The sequence below is a fragment of the Macaca fascicularis genome, chromosome 6 (assembly GCF_037993035.2).
Source record: "Macaca fascicularis isolate 582-1 chromosome 6, T2T-MFA8v1.1".
Taxonomy (NCBI): Eukaryota; Metazoa; Chordata; class Mammalia; order Primates; family Cercopithecidae; genus Macaca; species Macaca fascicularis.
Genome location: NC_088380.1, coordinates 151,893,333 through 151,906,797, shown reverse-complemented (window position 1 = coordinate 151,906,797; position 13,465 = coordinate 151,893,333). Strand labels below are relative to the sequence as shown.

Genomic DNA, 13,465 nt, shown 5'->3' with positions numbered 1-13,465 from the left:
TCATCCTTTTGTTTTAATTATGACTACCCCCCACTTTAAAGTTATTCAACATATTTAAAGTCATTTTCCTGCTAAATTAAAAAACAAAACAAAACTAAGTAATCTCAGGGTCTATTTCAGTAGATTTTTTTTCCTCTTGATTATGCATTCCAGTTTTCTGGGTTTCAAAAGCTGTGTCTTAAAATTTTAATGAACACAGTAGATTATTCTTTGCAGAGATAATATATTCTGTTATGCTCCTCTGTAGAATGATTTTTGTTATGGCAGGTTGATTATCTTGAACTTGTGGTATTCTTATCTTACTCTTATAAGAATGTCTTGTTTTGTTCGTAGAAGAATCTCTCAGTTCTGGATCATAGCATTTACTTCTGAGGTATGGCCATTTTTGAGTTTCAATGGAAGACTCTGAAGCTTCAAATACCAAGGCTCTTTACGTTGTTGGGACTCAATTTGTTCTCCTCTATGGTGAGTAGCAGCTAAAATACCCTCTAAATTTTTCAAGTTTTTGGTTGTTGATTTCCACTGAACTTCATTTAATGTCATCCACACATACACAATGCAGATATCAACTGAGGATTAAAGTTTGTTTTAGGTTGGTGAAAAAGTAATTGTGGTTTTTGCCATTGAAAATAATAACAAAAAAACACATTTACTTTTGCACCAACCCAATATGTAGATTTTTGGGGCTCCCCACTCTGTGCCATTCTCTTTTTCAGGATTTCCATCCTCATTTTCAAGACTCTCTGACAGTTCTGAACTTTTTTATCTCACAATTTAATTCAGAAAGACTGCATTTTTTTGCTTGAGTTTCAGATGTTTTGATGGAAAGTGACCTGCATGGGATAGATGCATAAACATGGACCTGACTCTGGTTTCAGTCTTTTAAGGGTTGAATTTATTTAACTTTGCCTGTATTTAATCACTCTTAGGGCCTTTAAATTATTGTTTTTTTAGGGACAACTTGTTCAGAATTTGTAGTTTTTGGTTGAAAATGTGAATTCTATGCAAAATACACGGCTATGATGAACCAGAATTTCCAGTGGATCATTCTTTAAAAAATTAATAACTATTTTATTATGTTCCATGGAACTAATAATAGTTTTGTTGTTCTAGAACATGCATAAAAACTGTGTCCCATAGTTTTTAGGTCACTGATTGGATTTATTTTATTTATATAACACTTATCAAGACCCTTTGTTATGAATGACAATATTTTAGGCATTTGTGGGGGCAAAGAAAAAGAAAGGCTCATGAAAGCCTTCAAGGATCTCATATTCATCCATTCATTCATCCTTTCTTTCATTTAACTGAAACGTATTTAATGCCATTATAGTGAGAGAATCCAAAAATAGCTCTACTGTAAAACTGGAAGAAGTCTAAAGAGCAAATCCATAATTACTAAAATAAAAACGATATTCTGTAAAAAAATGAAAAAATATGTAACATGTAATAAAACATACTAGCTATGAGTGTGTAAAATCGGAAGTACTGATTTAGAGTGGAAACTACAGAAGACTTTGTTGAGAAGTTGTATTTGAGCTGAAACTTTAAGTTAATCAGGCCATATGGTGGCATTAAGAAAATAACTTTTGGAGGAGGACAATATGGCCAATTAGAGCAGCCAGGTGAAATGGCTCCCATCAAGGGACCGTGAGAGCTGGCGTGCTCCTAACGGATCTTCAGAGGGAAGGCACCAAGAGTGGAAAAATGGAAGACACAAAAGCTGGGCTGAAGGGGGAGAAAGGTGGGAACCCTACATGGGGCTACCAAGTACTGGGACTTATTTCTGGCCCCGAGTGGCTCTGGCAGAATAGTTGAATTGAACTGGCAAGGAGCAATCCGCTGTTGCCATGGGCTTCTGGAACCCTGGTAGGAGGAGACCCCTCAACCACCATGGACACTTAAATTAGCAGGGAGAGCAGCCTAGAGAAATAGTAGGGGCAGCAAGGCAGCTGATGTGGAGTGCAGAGGGTTTGGTGCAGAAGCATCTGTAGCAGACCATGGCCAGAAATGGCCACTCCCCTAGCATTGACTTGCTCCCATAGGCTTTAGCCCTAGAGGAACTGTTAGACCTTAACTCTGTAGTATAGTCTTGCCCATCACACATGACTGGTCTGATCTGACCACCTGTTGGTCTGCTGGTCTCTCCTGGGGCCCTAGTCTGGACATGATTGCTTGAAGGGCAGTCTTGAGTGCTCTCGGGCCCTACACCATAGCTTCTGCATTCATACAACATGCCTGACTTGCAGAGCTCCTGTGGGTTGGCTCCTGTGGCCATGTACCAGCCTTCATGCTCCCTCCTTATGCCACAGCTTCCCTTTAGCCCACAGCAACTCCCCAGATTGCTTTGCTGTCTGTATATCTGTGTGGTATGTATGTATGCCTGCACTCCATCCCTGCTCCCTGCTCCAAATTGCATTGCAGGTGAAGCCTTGGTGAGCACAGAGCCAGCAATCTCTGCCACCACCAGCACCATACCCTTGTGTTAACATAACACAGAGAACAGTGGATCATCCCTCACCCTGAGTGAGCACTCTTGCTTGCTGGGAACAGAGAAGCCATCTAGAACTGTGCCCACAAGCACCCTACCTCCAAGCCAACACTACCTCCAAGCCAACACTACCTCCAGTACAACTATGCACATAGTCACCAGAAGGAGTCCCTCACATCCTACTCCAGCTGCATTGCCTCTGCCATTGTGGTGAACACTGACAGGGAGTCAGGCAGCCCAGCACCTGCTAGGACTCTGCCACAGCTGCTACTATGAGACTAGATCCACTGTCACTGCACTATGAAACACTTTGGCTGACACCACCCATTGGAGTACAGTGACCAGCAGTCTGGGAGCACCTTCTTGGCCCCTTCCCCAGTGAAGTGGATTCCTATCATTAAAAAACTAGAAAACAAAGTTTGGACCCAGTACAAATCTTCCAGAATTAAAGCATGCAGTCCAGGATTTGGGGGCTGTGCATTGGCCCCCTAAAATCTTCCAGAAATAAATCCAGTTGGCTGAATCAACCTTATACCACAATCAAACCCTCAAATTCATCTAATAGAAAAAAAAAGAAAAAAATCCAAAGGTAGACACTCTCAAAGATTGAAGGTAGATAAGCCACAAAGATGAAAAAGAATCAGCAAAGGAACCCTGACAACTTAAAAAGCCAGAACGTCTTCTTTTCTTCAAATAAGCACATCACCTCTCTAGCAAGGCTTCTGAACCAGGCTGAGATGGCTGAAATGACAGAAATATAACTCAAAATATGAATAGAAATGAAGATCATTGAACTACGGGAGTACCTTGGAACCCAATCCAAGGAAGCTAAAAAGTATAATAAAACAATGCAGAAACTGACAAAATAGCCAGTACAGAAAATAATGTAACTGACCCAATAGAGCCAAAAAACACTACAAGAATTTCATAATGCAATTACAAGTATTAGTAGCAGAACAGACCAAGCAAAGAAAAGAATGTCAGAGTTTGAATACTGGCTTTCTGAAATAAGAGTCAGACAAGAATAGAGAAAAAAGAATGACAAGAAATGAACAAAACCTCTGAGAAATGTGAGATTATGTAAAGATACCAAATCTATGATTCATTGGTGTCTCTGAAAGAGATAGGGAGAATGAAACCAACTTGGAAAACATATTTCAGGTTATCATCCATGAGAAATTCCCCAACCTAGATAGAGAGTCCAACATTCAAATTCAGGAAATTCAGAGAACTCTGTAAGATACTTCCAAAAAGATCCTCCCCAAGGCACACAATCGGCAAATTTTCTAAGGCTGAAATGAAAGAAAAAAATGTTAAAGGCAGCTAGAGAGAAAGGTCAGGTCATTTGCAAAGGGAAGCTCATCAGACTAACAGCAGACCACTCAGCTGAAACTGTGGAAGCCAGAAGAGATTGGGAGCCTATAGCCAACATTCTTAAAAGAAATTCCAATCCAGATTTTATATCTGGTCAAACTAAGATTCATAAATAAAGGAGAAATAACATCCTTTTCAGACAAGCAAATGCTGAGGGAATTTGTTATCACCAGAACTGCCTTACAAGAATTCTTGAAGAAAGACCAGTGATACTATAAAGCAACCACATAAACAAGTCTGCAAAATAACCAGCCAACATCATGATGATAGGATCAAATCCACACGTATTAATACTAGTCTTGAATGTAAATGGGCTAAATTTCCCAATTAAAAGACACAGAGTGGCAAGCAGAATAAAGAACCAAGACCCATTGGTATGCTGCTTTCAACAGACCCATTGCTTGATGGGTGAAATGACACACATAGGCTCAAAATAAAGGGATGGAGAAAAACTTACCAAGCAAACAGAAAACAGAAAAAAGCAGGGGTTGCAATCCTAGTTTCTGATAAATCAGGCTTTAAGTGAACAAAGATTTAAAAAAGACAAAGAAGGACATTGCATAACAGTAAAGTGTATAACACAACAAGAAGATTTAACTATCATAAATATATATGCAACCAACACAGGAGCACCCAGATTCATAAAGCAAGTCTTAGAGACCTTCAAAAAGACTTAGACTCGCACACAGTAGTAGTGGGAGACTTTAATTCCCCACTGACAGTAGTAAACAGATCACAAAGATATTCAGGACCTGAACTCAGCACTGGATCAGATGGACCTGGTAAACGTCTACAGAACTCTTCACCAAAAGCCAACAGAACATACATTCTTCTTATCTGAACAGACTCTAAAATTGATCACATAATTGGAAGTAAAACATTTCAGAGCCAATGCAAAAGAATTGAAATCATAACAATCAATCTGTCAGACCACGTGCAATCAAGTTAGAAATCAAGAATAATAAATTTACTTAAAACTATGCAATTACATGGAAATTGAATAACCTTCTCTCGAATGACTTTTAGGTAAATAATGAAATTAAAGCAGAAATCAAGAAGTTCTTTCAAACTAATGAAAACAAAGGTACATCATACCAGAATCTCTGGGACACATCTAAGGCAGAGTGTTAAGAGGGAAATTTGTAGCACTAAATGCCCACGTCAAAAGTTAGAAAGATCTCATGTTAACAACCTAATATCACAATTAAAAGAACTAGAGAACCAAGAGCAAACACAACCAAAACCAGCAGAAACAAGAAATAACCAAAATCAGAAATGAACTAAAAGAGATTAAGGGAGAAAAAAAAATTAAAAAAATCCACAAACCCAGATGCCTGTCTTTCAAAACAATTATAAATAGATAGACTGCTAGCTAGACTAATAAAGAAGAAAAGAGAAGATTCAAATAAACACAATCAGAAACAAGGGAGATATTACCATTGATCCTACAGAAATATAAACAACCTCATCAGAGAATATTAACATCTATGCACACAAAATAAAAAATCTGGAAGAAATGGATAAATTCCTGGACACTTACAACAAAAATTTGATCCAGTGCTGAGTTCAGGTCCTGAATATCTTTGTGATCTGCCTACTACTGTCAGTGCGGAATTAAAGTCTCCCACTAGTATTGTGTGCGAGTCTAAGTCTTTTTGAAGGTCTCTAAGAACTTGCTTTATGAATCTGGGTGCTCCTGTGTTGGTTGCATATATATTTACGATAGTTAAATCTTCTTGTTGTTCAGTCTTAAGATTGAACTAGGAAGAATTGAATCCCTAAACAGACCAATAACTAGCTCTGAAATTGAGTCAGTACTAGCCTATCAACTAAAAAAAGCCCAGGAACAGATGGATTCACAGCTGAATTCAACCAGATGTACAAAGAAGAGCTGGTACAATTCTTGCTGAAACTATTCCAAAAAAATTGAGGAGGAGAGACTCCTCCCCATCTCATTCTATGAGGTCAGTATGATTCTGGTATCAAAACTTGGGAAAGACACAACAAAAAAAGAGAAAACTTTAGGCCAATATTCTTGACGAACTTTGATGCAAAAATCCTCAATGAAGTACTGGCAAACTAAATCCAACAACACATCAAAGAGCTTATCCATCATGATCAAGTAGGCTTTATCCCTGGAATCCAAGGATAGTTCAACGTACACAAATCAATAAATGTGATTCATCACATAAACAGAACTAAGGACAAAAAACACATGATTATCACAATACATGCAGGAAAGCCTTTTGATAAATTTTAACACTACTGCATGTTAAAAACTCTTAATAACTAGGTATTAAAGGCAAATACCTCAAAACAATAAGAGCCATCAGTGACAAACCCACAGCCCATATCATACTGAGTGGCAAAAGCTGGAAGCATTTCACTGAAAACTGGAACAAGAAAAGAATGCCCTCTTTCACCACTTCTATTCAACATAGCAGCCAGCACTGGGACTCACAACTGCCTAACACACTTAGCTCCCTGGGTTGGGGAAGACGGGCATGCATCTCTATAGCTGCAGGCTGTGCTTTTCCCCTGCTGGAGCCAGGGTGCTGGATGGCTTGGTCCCAAGACGTGTCACCAACAGCCCACCAAACCAGCTGTGGCAGATTGCAGCCAGAGTGCATCTTCAGGCCTGACCATAACTCATCCTCACTGCACAGGCCTTCCCAGCAGGAACTCCAGTAACTCTAGCTAGACACTCAGGGACAGAACCCAGATCTCCCTGGGCATGAGCCCCTAGGGAGACGGCTGGCCCTAGTCTCTGCAGATCAGCAGACTTAGTCTTTCCTCCTTCTAGTTCTGAGGAATCTGGGAAGCCCAGATGAGTGGGTTTCTCCCCAGCAAAGCACACCCTCTCCACCAAGGGACAGTCAAAGTGCTTCGTTAAATGGGTCCTATTCCCCTGGACACCCAACTGTGCGAGACCCTCCAACAAGGATTGTCAGACACCCTATACAGGAATGATCCTACTGGCATCAGATTGGTGCCCCTTGAGGTCAGAGATCCCAGAAGAAGGAGCAGGCACTCATCTTTGCTATTATCCAGCCTCCTTGAGTGACATCTCCAGGTGCAGATGCAAACCAGATGAAGAGGTCCTGAAGTGAACCCCCAGCAAACCACAACAGTCCTACAGAAGTGGGACCTGACTATTGAAAGAAAAACAAACAAGCAGAAAGTGACAACAATAATAAAATAAAAGCCCCCACAAAAACTCCATTCAAGGGTCAGCAGACTCAAAGATTGAAACTAGACAAACTCACAAAGATGAGAAAGAACAAAAATATGCTGAAAACCCAAAAGGCCAGAGTGCCTCTTCTCCTCCAAATGATCACAGTGTCTCTCCAGCAAGGGGCAGAACTGGATGGAGGATGAAATGAATGAATTGAATGAAGTAGGCTTCAGAAGATGAGTAATAAAAAATAACGCTGAGCTAAAGTAGCATGTTATAACCCAGTGCAAAGAAGCTAAGAACCTTAGTAATAGGATAGAGGAGATGCTAACTAGAATAACCAGTTTAGAAAGGAACATAAATGACCCGATGGAGCCGAGAAACACAGAAGAAGAACTTCATGAAGCATATATAAGTATCAAAAGCCAAATTGGCTAAGTGGAAGAAAGGATATCAGAGTTTGAAGGCCACCTTGCTGAAATAACGCATGCAGACAAGATTAGAGAAAAAAGAATGAAAAGGAACAAACAAAGTCTCCAAGAAATATGAGACTTCATAAAAAGACCAAACCTGTGATTGATTGGAGTACCTGAAGGAGATGGAGAGAATGGAAACAAATGGAAAATACACTTCAGGATATTACCAAGGAGAACTTCCCCAACCTAGCAAGACAAGCCAACCTGAAAATTCAAGAAATACAGAGAAAACCACTAAGATACTCTATAAGAAGATCAACTCAAGACCCATAATTATCAAATTCTCTAATGTCAAAATGAAGGAAAAACTGTTAAGGATAGCCAGAGAGAAAGGCCAGGTGACCTCCAAAGGGAAGCCCATCAGACTAACAGCAGACCTCTCAGCAGAAACTCTACAAGCCAGAAGAGATTGGAAACCAATATTCAACATTCTTAAAAAAGAATTTTCAACCCAGAATTTCATATCCAGCCAAACTGAGCTTCATAAGTGATGGAAAAATAAAATCCTTCCCAGACAAGCAAGTGCTGTGGGATTTTGTTACCACCAGGCCTGCCTTGCAAGAGCTCCTGGAAGAAGCACTAAATATGGAAAGGAAAAACCAGCACCAGCCATTGCAAAACCACACCAAAATCAATGACACGATGAAGAAACTGCATCAACTAGTGTGAAAAATAACCAGATGGCATCATGATGACAGGATCAAATTCACACATAATGATACTAACTTTATTAATATAAGGTTATTATATTTATATATGTTATAATACATAAATATATATTAATATAATAATAATATATAATCTTATGTAAATGAACTAAATGCCCCAATTAAAAGGTACAGACTGGCAAATTAAGAGTCAAGACCCATTGGTATGCTGTATTCAGGAGACTCATCCCACATGCAAAGCCATACCTAGGCTCAAAATAAAGGGATGGAGGAGAATTTACCAAGCAAATGAAAAGCAAAAGAAAGCAGGTGTTGCAATCCTACTGTCTGACAAAACAGACTCTAAACCAACAAAGATCAAGAAAGACAAAGAAGGGCATTACATAATGGTAAAGGGAACAATTCACCAAGAAGAGCTAATTATTCTAAATATATATGCACGCAATACAGGAGCACCCAGATACATAAAATAATGTCTTAGAGACCTACAAAGAGACTTAGACTCCCACACAAAAATAGTGGGAGATTTTAACACCCCACTGCAATATTAGACAGAAAATGAACAAGGATATTCTCAATGTGACATGGCACTTGTTCTAAAATTGACCACATAATTGGAAGTAAAACACTCCTCAGCAAATGCAAAAGAACTGAAACTATAACAAACAGTCTCTTAGACTACAGTGCAATAAAATTAGAACCCAGGATTAAGAAACTCACTCAAAACCAATTACATGGAAATTGAAAAACTTGCTCCTGAATGACTCCTGGGTAAATTATGAAATTAAGGCAGAAATCGGTAAGTTCTTTGATACCAATGAGAACAAAGAGACAACATTCCAGAATATCTGGGACACAGCTAAAACAGTGTTAAGAGGGAAATTTATAGCACTAAATGCCCAAATGAGAAACTAGAAAGATCTCTAATTGGCACACTAACATCACAATTAAAAGAGCTAGAGAGGCAAGAACAAACTAATCCAAAAGCTAGCAGAAGACAAGAAATAACTAAGAGCAGAATTGAAGGAGACAGAGACAAAAAAAGGTCTTCAAAAATCAATGAATCCAGGAGCTGTTTAAAAAAAAAAAAATAACAAAATAGACCACTAGCTAGACTAATAAAGAAGAAAAGAGAGAAGAATAAAATAGACACAATAAAAAATGATAACAGGGCTATCACCACTGACCCCACAAATATACAAACTACCACCAGAGAGGCTATAACCATCTCTATGCAAAGATAGATTCACAGCTGAATTCTATCAGAGGTACAAGGAGGAGCTGATACCATTCCTTCTGAAACTATTCCAAACAGTTGAAAAGAAGGGACTCCTCCCTAACTCATTTTATGAAGCCAGCATCATCCTGATACCAAAACCAGGAAGAGACACAACAAAAAAAGAAAAGTTTAGCCCAATATTCCTGATGAACACTGGTATGAAAATCCTCAATAAAATACTGGCAACCAAATCCAGCAGCACATCAAAAATGTAATCCACCATGATAAGTCAGCTTCATTCCTGGGATGCAAGACTGGTTCAACATACAGTAGTCAATAAACGTAATCCATCACGTAAATAGAACCAAGACACAAATCACATGATTATCTCAATAGATGCAGAAAAGACCTTTCATAAAATTCAATATCCCTTCATGTTAAAAACTCTCAATAAACTAGGTATTGATGGAAGATATTTTAAAATAATAAGAGCTATTTATGACAAACACACAGCCAATATCATATTGAATGGACAAAAACTGGAAGCATTGCCTTTGAAAACCAGCCCAAGACAAGGCCGCCCTCTCTCACCACTCCTATTCAACACAGTGTTAGAAGTTCTGACCAGAGCAATCGGGCAAGAAAAAGAAATAAAGGGTATTTGGATAGTCAGAGAGGATGTCAAATTGTCTCTGTTTGCAGATGACATGATTGTATATTTAGAAAACCCTATCTCAGTTCTAAAATTCCTTAAACTGATAAGCAACTTCAGCAAAGTCTAACGATTCAAAATCAATGTGCAAAAATCACAAGCATTCCTTTATACCAACAATAGACAAGCAGATAGCCAAATCATGAATAAACTCCCATTCACAATTGCTACAAAGAGAATAAAATACTTAGGAATACATCTAACAAGGATCTGAAGGACCTCTTGAAGGAGAACTACAAACCACTGCTCAAGGAGATAAGAGAGGAAACAAATGAGAAAACATTCCATCCTCATGGATAGGAAGAATCAATATTATGTAAATGGTCATATTTCCCAAACTAATTTATAGATTCAATGCTATTCCCATTAAACTACCATTGACATTCTTCACAGAATTAGGAAAAACTACTTTAAATTTCATATGGAATCAAAGAAGACCCCGTATAGCCAAGACAATTCTAAGAAAAAAGAACAAAGCTGGAGGCATCACGCTACCTGACTTCAAACTGTACTGCAAGGATGCAGTAACCAAAACGGCATGGTACAGACATATAGACCAATGAAACAGAACAGAGACCTCAGAAATATTACCACACTTCTACAACCATCTGATCTTTGACAAAGCTGACAAAAACAAGCAATGGGGAAGGATCTCCTATTCAATAAATGGTGCTGGGAAAACGGGCTAGCCATATGCAGAAAACTAAAACTAGACCCCTTCCTTACACCCTATGCAAAAATTAACTCAAGATGGATAAAGACTTAATGTAAAACCCCAAACTAGAAAAACTCTAGAAGGAAACCTTGGCAATACCATTCAGGACATAGGCATGGGCAAAGACTTCATGGCTAAAACTCCAATAGCAATTGCAACAAAAGTCAAAATTGACAAATGGGATCTAAATAAACTAAAGAGTTTCTGTTTAGCAAAAGAAACCAGCATCAGAGTGAACAGACAGCCACAGAATGGGAGAAAAGTTTTGCAATTTATCTATCTGACAAAGGTCTTATATTCAGAATTTACAAGAAAAAAATTACAAGAAAACAAATTCACACACACACAAAAACCCCATTAAAATGTGGGCAAAGGATATGAACAGACATTTCTCAAAAGAAGACATGCGGCCAACAAACATGTGAAGAAAAGCTCAACATCACTGGTTATTAGAGGAATGCAAATCAAAACCATGATAAGATACTATCTCATGCCAGACAGAATGGCAATTATTAAAAAGCCAAGAAATGATAGATACTGGTGAAGCTGTGGAGAGATAGGAACACTTTTATCACTTTTACACTGTTGGTGGGAATGTAAATTAGTTCAACCGTTGTGGAAGACAGTATGGCGATTCCTCAAGGATCTAGAATCAGAAATATTGTTTGACCCAGCAATCTCATTACTGGGTATATATCCAAAGTAATATACATCATTATACTATAAAGACACATTCACACATATGTTTAGTGCAGCGCTATTTACAATAGCAAAGTCATGGGACCAACTGAAATGCTCAACAATGATAAACTGGATAAAGAAAATGTGGTACATATACACCATGGAATACTACACAGCCATGAAAAGGAATGAGATCATGCCCTTTGCGGGAATATGGATGAAGCTGGAAGCCATCATTCTCAGCAAACTAACACAAACAGGAAACCAAACACCACATGGTCTCACTCGTAAGTGGGATTTAAGCAATGAGAACACTTGGACACAGTGAGGGAAACAACACGCACCAGGGCCTGTTGGGTGTTGGGGGGCCAGGGAAGGGAACTTAGAAGATGGATCAATAGGTGCAGCAAACTACTGTGTCACATGTATGCCTATGTAACAAACCTGCACATTCTACATATGTATTCCAGAACTTAAAATAAATTTTTTTTTAAAGAACAAAATCATGTTCATTACAGGAACATGGATGGAGCTAAATGCCGTTAACTTTAGCAAATTAACACAGGAACAGAAACCCCAAATACTGTATGTTCTCACTTATAAGTGGGAGCTCAATGATGAGAATACATGGACACATAGAGGGGAACAACACACACTGGGGCCTATTGGAGGGTTGAGGGTGAGAAGAGGGAGATGATCAGGAAAAATAACTAATGGGTACTAGGCTTAATACTTGGGTGATGAGATGATCTATACAACAACCCCTCCATGACACCAGCTTCCCTATAAAACAAACCTGCACATGTACCCCTGAACTTAAAATAAAAATTAAATAATTTTAAAAAAGAAAGACTGCATTAAAACCTTACCATTGAAAGAATAAGCTTAGCCAGAAAAGAAAGCCTATTATTGAGAAATAAAAATCTGTTATGGGTGACCGCATATTTTCAATGGGAATAAAAGATAAATAAAAATTGGAAGAAAATGAAATCCAAAAAGAAAATAACTTTTATATGAGAGGGAACCGTATGTGTAAAGGCCATGAGAGATCAGGAGTAAATGATCTTTCAGACATACGAAGTATATATTAGGGGGAGGAGAAAGTTAAGGATGATGTTCAGGGTTTGGCATTTCCAAGGCATTAGGTGCGGTGCCATTTACAATGACGTGGGGTATGGGCTTAAATGCATCAGTTTGGTTTGGACATGGTGACTTTGAGATGTCTTGAAGATGCCAAACTGAAAACATTAACTGAAGTTAGGTGTACCATTTTGGAGCTAAAAACTGGCATTTTGCCATTCTCCCTCCCTATTTTTCAACCAACTGAAAAGTTGGTGACTTTAGAGCTCTAACACTATTTTGAGCATCCATCATTTAAAACATTCAATCATTTAATATTTGTTAATAGTACCATGTACATTCTAGGCATTGGACTAGTTGTTGAAAACATAGATTTGGATAAGACAGACAAAGTTATTATCCTCAAGAAAGTCACGTTCCAGTTGGGGAAGACAGGCAATAAATATATAAACAAATAAAACAAATAACCAAGTAATAAAATTTCAGACAACGTCGACAGCTTTGAATGACAGTTAGAATGTGGAGCAACAGGAACTCTTGTTAATTTATGGTAGTGGCTTCTTACAAAACCAAACATAATTATATCATATGATTAAGCAATGTGGCTCCTTATTATTTTACCCAAAGAAGCTGAAAACTTATTTCACGTGAAAACTTACAAGAGAATGTTTATAGTAGCTTCATTCATAAAGCAATCAAGATGTATGTTGCAGGTGAGTGGACAGATAAAATGTGGTTCATCCAGACAATGAAATATTATTCAGTGCTAAAAAGAAATGAGCTACCAAGCCATGAAAAGATATGGAGAAGACATAAATGTATATTACTAAGTCAAAGAAGTCAATCTGAAAAAGCTACATACTGTATTATTCCA

General features: G+C 38.2%; 1 long non-coding RNA gene across 1 annotated transcript in view; it reads left to right on the top strand.

Moving 5' to 3' along the window:
• The first annotated feature begins 330 nt into the window (after positions 1-330).
• LOC123574050 (uncharacterized) overlaps positions 331-13,465 on the top strand; it is a 77,723-nt gene continuing 64,588 nt past the window's right edge. The window contains exon 1 of the long non-coding RNA XR_006698882.2: positions 331-465. This is a non-coding gene — a long non-coding RNA (uncharacterized lncRNA). The remainder of the gene's footprint in view (positions 466-13,465) is intronic.